General features: G+C 35.9%; 1 pseudogene; it reads right to left on the bottom strand.

The window, feature by feature from the left end:
• Positions 1–1,241: 1,241 nt before the first annotated feature.
• On the bottom strand, positions 1,242–1,314 carry LOC136386995 (small nucleolar RNA U3; annotated as a pseudogene).
• Between the last annotated feature and the right edge of the window lie 5,756 nt (positions 1,315–7,070).

Below are 7,070 nucleotides of genomic sequence, written 5' to 3'. Positions count from 1 at the left end.
AATCACACCTAATTACAGGTCGAAAAGAATAATTTGGTAGAGAGCATTGTCTATAAACTTTGATTCCAATTTGCCTTTTCTGTAAAGATTTTATATATCGTTAGTTGTTTGTTTTCTGAAAATATCTCGGTTCATTTGTTTTTCTTCTCTATTTGTAGCAATGCTTTCATAAAGCCTTAAAAAGTGCCCATCATATACCAGGCACTGTGCTAGGAACTCATGTTCCTGCACTCAATGAATTCCCATTCTACTCTTTTAATTTCTGTTTTATTTAACTTATTTATATAAATCTACCTCATGTATTGTAAAATAGAATGTGCTTTGATTTGACAAGTATGTTCAATTTAAAATGCTTCTTTATTATTTTAAAATTTTATTCTTATTGCAGAAGTGCAAGAAAAATTATCTGAAAAAAACAACAAATTTTTATACAGATATATCTACTGTTAATATTAGGACATTTTCTTACCATATTCTTCATTTAATTATTATATTTCTCTATGTATATATACTCAGGATCATTGGATTTGTGTACATCTGTGTGCATAGATGTGCACTGCACTTGAGCATATCTTTCTGTGTTCACAGTGTCTGTCATTTGTGGATATCTGTGTATGTTTGAAAATGATTATTTATTCATTCATTAATTCAAGAAACACTTATTGTATTTCTATTATGTGCCAGGCACTGTGCTCAAAACTTATTGCCTATAGTGAATGAGACAGACTCACTTTTTGTCTTTATGAATACTACACTGTCATTGGGTAGACAGAAAGAAAACAATATACATAAATAAAATATTGGTAAGTTTAACAAGCACTGAATTTGGTAGTGCAATATCTTTGGTGTCACTTATGATTTATTGTGGTGAGGATCAGTATATCAGTTTCTGAGAGAGCAGAGCTGAGACATAAGCCTCAGTTTTTCAGCAATGCGTGTTCTCAGGTATAAAACTGAGAAAATATAGAAGCTATGAAACAAAGACCCTGGGAGGTGTTCTGTGAGCAAAAGAGCCTAGCTTGTATGTCATGACCTATTCTCAGGTAAATTCGGATGTACAAAATTAGGAGGTCTCTCAGTCTGGACTGCTGCCATGGCACAAGAGAAAGTGCATGTTAGAAAAGGGGCATGGTGTGCTAAACAATTAGAAATAATGATTATGCCCCTGAATTTCATAATTAATGAAACGTCTTCTGGTGCTTTCACCACAGCAAACTAGATAATCATTTTATTTTTTAATTACCTCTGGTTTTCTCTAGTAAATTTTTCCCCCAAAATACAAACTATAGAAATGATCCCTGAAAGTATAGTCTTTCCCCCAAAATACAATGGCTTGCTCTCACCACAGAGCTCAGTAGTTAAAGCATCACACACATACGCTAATGTCATAGGTTTGCTTTGGGTCAAGGCACATACTGAAAAAGATTGATGTTTCTGACTCTATGTCTGTTGTTTTCACCCTTCACCTTGCCCCTAAAATGAATAAATAAATAAAAGAAAAAATGAGAATGGCTTTTTTCTTGTTGTTTTTGCAGCTTAAATTGCATAAAAGAATGAGTTATCTTTTTCAAAATCTCATCCCAAGAGGAAATAAATGGTAAGGTTGTAAAGAACCATATTTCACCAAGTATAAGAAGCCTCCCTGTATAAGAAGCACGTTAAATTTGGGGCACAAATTTTGAAAAAATGATAACAAATTTTAATAAATGGGAAATGCAAGTAAAAAATACTACAATCACTGTATAAGATGCACCCAGTTTTCTATCCCCACATTTTTCAAAGGAGATAAGTCTTATACACGGGAAAATATGGTATGCACTCTCCAAATCTCTCTGTGAACATTTCTTTTTTCTTTTTTTTTTACAAACATAGGGAGAAAACCAGAGTGAGGGATAAATAGAGACAGACAGAAAGAAATGGAGCAAGTTTTTATTATGTGCCATGAAACTAAACAATCATCATTTTTTCTCTGTGACCATTTACGTGATCATTGACTCCTGTCTCATATGTGCCTTGACTAGGGGGATAGAGCCCATAGAGTGACCGCTTGCTCGAGGCAGCGACCTTGGACTCATGCTGGTGAGTTTTGTTCAAACCACATGAGCCCATGATCAAACTGGCACCGTGGGATCTCAAACCTGGGTCCTCCGCATTGCAGTAAAATACTCTAACCCGTGCGTCATCGCCTGTTCAGGTTGTGGACATTTTTTTTTTTTACTTCCTCTGAATTTTATTTATTATCATGTTTCTCAGTATGGGTGAAAAAGCTATGTATTTTAAGGTTTTCTTGCCCTAAAATATATTCCTCACTACATTTTTTCATAAGTTTTCGTATGTATTTTTTATCTCCATTAATTGTAAAGTATTTGTAACTGGAATTGTGATTTTAAGCGGAGGGTTTTTTAGGTGTGAATTTCCTTACCTTCAAAAAGGGGATTTTTCCTTAATTTCTATTACTGTTTACTATATTATGTGTAATGACAACAGAATACATGCTTTATATCATTTTTTTAAGTTTGAGGTAGTTGAAACTTGCTTGAAAGAACATACAAAATATCTGTGGGAAATGTTTTCCAAGTGCGCTTCCCTGCTGCCACCTTGTGTGCTCCTTGAGAATAACAACTCACAGCAGATCACCTGGAAAAATACAGCAGTTGGGTGTTGTGCGTTTTCTATCAATGTTGAATACAAGGCTATCCAGAAGATACTTTTATAACTTGTAAATATAAAAGAGTTCTAGTTACTGTTTGCTACCTGTTTCAATGTTAACGGTAGTAGTAAAAGCAAGAGATATACTTGATATCATTTCATCCTCTGAAGTTGGCTGGAAATTGCTCCATACCATATACAATAATGGTCTCTGTTACATGTGCTTCTCTGCTGCCACCTCGTTTGCATCTTGGGAATCATGGTTCAATACAAGTCTAAAGGAAAATTTTGGTATATAAGATTGTCTACAACTGTTCATTCCAATTAACTGGTCTGTGAAGTTTTTATGTATCCTTAGTGGTTTGTTTTTGGGAATCTACCATTTCATTTTGTTTTTCTTCTTTCCTTTTAGCCATGCTTTCATAAAGCCTTTGAAAGTGCCCATCATATACCAGGCACTGTGCTAAGAACTCATTTCCCTGCACTCAGTAACTTCCATTCTACTATCTTTACATCTGTCTTTTTAACTACTGTTATTTAAATCTACTAAATGTATTCTAAAATATGATGTGCTTTGATTTGACATGTATATTGAATTTAAACAGATTTTATTATATAAATGGTATTCTTATTGCAGAAGTGCAAAAAACGGATAAGAAAAACAAAACAACAGATTTTCATACATAGATATCAGCTGTTAACTTTATGCCATTTTCTTTTCATATTCTTTGTGTACCAAATATATTTCTCTATGTATATGTACTAATGTATATTGGGTGCATGTAACAAAAGTGTGCATAGATGTGCATTGCACATGACCATACCTCTCTGATTCAATAGTTACTGTTTTTTGTGGATATCTGTGTACATATGCAAATGACTGTTCACTTTTTCAGTAAAAACTTGTATTTTTTTATATTCCAGGCACTGTTCTCGACACTGGTTGCCTATATTGAATGAGACAGACTCACTTTCTGTCTTTATGCATATTACCCTGTCATGGAGTAGACAGAGGAAGGAAAAATATACATAAAAAATTAAAGTTGTGACAAACACTGGATTTGGTAGTGCAATACCTATGGTCCCAGTTGTGATTGATCGTGGCAAGGTTAAGTATATCAGTTTCTCAGAAGGCAGACCTGAGACATAAGTCTCGGTTCTTCACCAATCCTTGATATCAGCTATAAAACTGAGAAAATTTACAAGTGATGAAACAATGAACCTGGGAGGTGTTCTGTGACCAAAAGAACCTAACTTGTAAGTGCTGACCCAGGCTCAGATAAATTCTGAAAACCAAAGCTTAGGAGGTTTCTCAGTCTGGACTGCTGCCACGGCACAAGAAAAATTGCATGTTAGGAAAGGTATCAATGCGTGCTCTACAATCAGAAATACTGTTTATCACTGTTTATGCCCTTGACTATCAAGAGCATAGAAAAGTCTTCTGTTGCTGTCACCTCAGCAAACTAGATTATTATTTTATTTTTTAATTGCCTCAGGTTTTCTCTAGTAATTTTGTCCCCCTAGAGAGAATGGCTTGCTTACACCAGAGAGTTCAGTAGTTAGAGCATCTCACCCATATAGTAATGTCATAGGTTTGGTCCTGTTTTAAGGCACATAGAGAAACAGATTGATGTTTCTGACTATCTGTCTGTTCCCCCCACACTTCTTCCTCTACCATTAATAATTAAATAAAAGAAAGAATGACAATGGCTTTTTTTTGTTGTTTTTGCAGCTTATATTGCATAGAGGAATGAATTATGTTTTTTAAAATCTCACCACAAGAAAAAATAGGTAGTAGGGTTGTAAAGTACCATATTTTCCCATGCATAACCTGTCTCCCTGTAGAAGACACACCTTCATTTTTGGGCACATAATTTGAGGAAATGATAACAAATGCGAAGAAACAGGAAATGCAAGTAAAAAATACTACAACCACTGTATAAGACGCACCCTGTTTTCAAACCGCACATTTTTCAAAAAAAAATGAGTCTCAATGAGGGGTAATATGATATACACCTGCCGAATGTCTCTGTGAACATTTGATTTCTTTCTTTTTTTTTTTTTTTTTTTTTTTTTTTTTTTTTTACAGAGACAGGGAGCGAGTCAGAGAGAAGGATAGATAGGGACACACAGACAGGAATGTAAAGAGTTTTTTTTATTATGTGCCAGGTCAAAAATCAATCATCAGTTATTTGTTGTGTCAACTTAGTTGTTCCTTGACTGCTTTCTCATTGTGCCTTGGCCAGGGAACTACAGCTACCGAGTGACTTACTGCTCGAGTAGTGAGCCCATTGGGCTAAAGCTGGTGAGCTTTGCTCAAACCAGATAATCCCATGCTCAAGCTGGCAACCTTGGGATTTCAAATCTGGGTCCTTCGCGTTCCAGTCAAATGCTCTATCCACGGCACCACCGCCTGCTCAGGCTGTGACAAGTTTTTTCTTTTACTTTCTCTGGATTTTGTTTAGTATCCTCTTTCATAGTATTGGTGAAAAGGCTTTGTATTTAAGGTTTTTTGCACTAAAATATATTCATCACAACATTTTTCCATAGGTTTTCTTATGTAGTTTTTCTTTCCATTAAGTTTAAAGTATTTTGTAACTTGAATTTTGATTTTGAGTGGGGGTTATTTAGGACTGAATTTCTTAACTTAAAAAAGGAAGGGTTTTTCAGTTAGTTTTTAGTTCTGATTTCTATAGTACGTGTAATGACAACAAGAAACATGCTTTATATGATTTCAAAGGTTTGAGGTAGTTGAAACTTGCTTGAAAGAATATACAGGATTGCCTGTGGAAAATGTTTTCCAAATACGCTTCTCTGCTGCCACCTCGTGTTCAACTTGGGAATAACAGCTCAGAGCAGTTCACCTGGAAAAATACAAAAGTTGGGTGCTGTGCGTTATCTATCAATGTTGAAACCAAGACTATTTAGAAGATAATTTATAACTTGTAAATATAAGGAATTTCTAGTTACTGTTTGCTACTTGTTTCAACGTTAACTCTAGTGAAAGCAATAGACATACCTGATATAATTTCAATCCTCTGAAGTTGGCTGAAACTTACTGCATAGCACATACAATAATGGTTGCTCTTACATGTGCTTCTCTGCTGCCACCTCGTGTGCATCTTGGGAATCATGCCTTAGTACAGATCCAAAGGTTAGGAATGGTAGTGAGGATTGTCTAAAAATGTTGATTCCAAATTGCCATTTCTGTAAATCTTTTGTGTATTCTTAGTGATTTGATTTCTGGGAATTTATCGGTTCATCTTGTTTTTTTTCTTTCCTTCCAGCAATGCTTTCATAAGATCTTTCAATGTCCCCATCATATACCAGGCACTGTGCTAGGAACTACATGAGTAGTTGCTGCACTAAATGTCTTCCCATTCTACTATTTTTACTTCTGTCTTTTGAACTCCTTTATTTAAATCTTCTTAATGTATTGTAAAATAGGATGTGCTTTGATTTGACAAGTATATTCAATTTAACTACGTTTTTATTTTATTTTATTATATTTATATTTTTTTGTATTTTTCTGAAGCTGGAAACAAGGAGAGACAGTCAGACAGACTCCCACATGCGCCCGACCAGGATCCACCCGGAAAGCCCACCAGGGGCGATGCTCTGCCCACCAGGGTGCGATGCTCTGCCCCTCCATGGTGTCGCTCTGCCATGACCAGAGCCACTCTAGTGCCTGGGGCAGAGGCCAGGGAGCCATCACCTGTGTCCAGGCCATATATGCTCCAACAGAGCCTTGGCTGCGGGAGGGGAAGAGAGAGACAGAGAGGAAGGAGGGGCGTGGAGAAGCAAATGGGCGCTTCTTCTACATGCCCTGGCCGGGAATCCAACGCGGTTCCCCCGCACGCCAGTCGGATGGTCTACCATTGAGCCAACAGGCCAGGGCCTAACTACATTTTTATTATAAAAACTGTATTCTTATTGCAAGTGCAAAAAAAAATATATGAAAAGGACACAACAAATTTTCATAAAGAGATATCTACCGTTAATATTATGACATTATCTTTCCATATTCTTAGTGTACCTATTATATTTCTCTATCTACACATTCTAAGGTACATTGGGTGTGCATACATCTGTGTGCATAGATATGCATTGCACATGAGCATATCTCTCTGTGTCCACAGTGTCTATCATTTGTGGATACCTGTGTATGCATGCAAATTACTATTTATACTTTCATTCATTAAAAAATTATTGTATTTCTATTATGTGCCAGGCACTGTGCTCGACACTGGTTGCCTATAGTGAAAGAGACAGAATAACTTTCTGTCTCTATGAATAATAGACTGTCATGCTGCAAACAAAGGAAGAAAAAATATACATAAATAAAATAATTATAAGTTGTGACAAGCACTGGATATGGTAGTGCAATGTCTTGTTCCCAGGTTTCATTGATCTGAGGCGAC

The sequence above is a fragment of the Saccopteryx leptura genome, unplaced genomic scaffold, assembly GCF_036850995.1.
Source record: "Saccopteryx leptura isolate mSacLep1 unplaced genomic scaffold, mSacLep1_pri_phased_curated manual_scaffold_37, whole genome shotgun sequence".
Lineage (NCBI taxonomy): Eukaryota > Metazoa > Chordata > Mammalia > Chiroptera > Emballonuridae > Saccopteryx > Saccopteryx leptura.
This window is presented reverse-complemented; position numbering and strand designations above follow the sequence as displayed.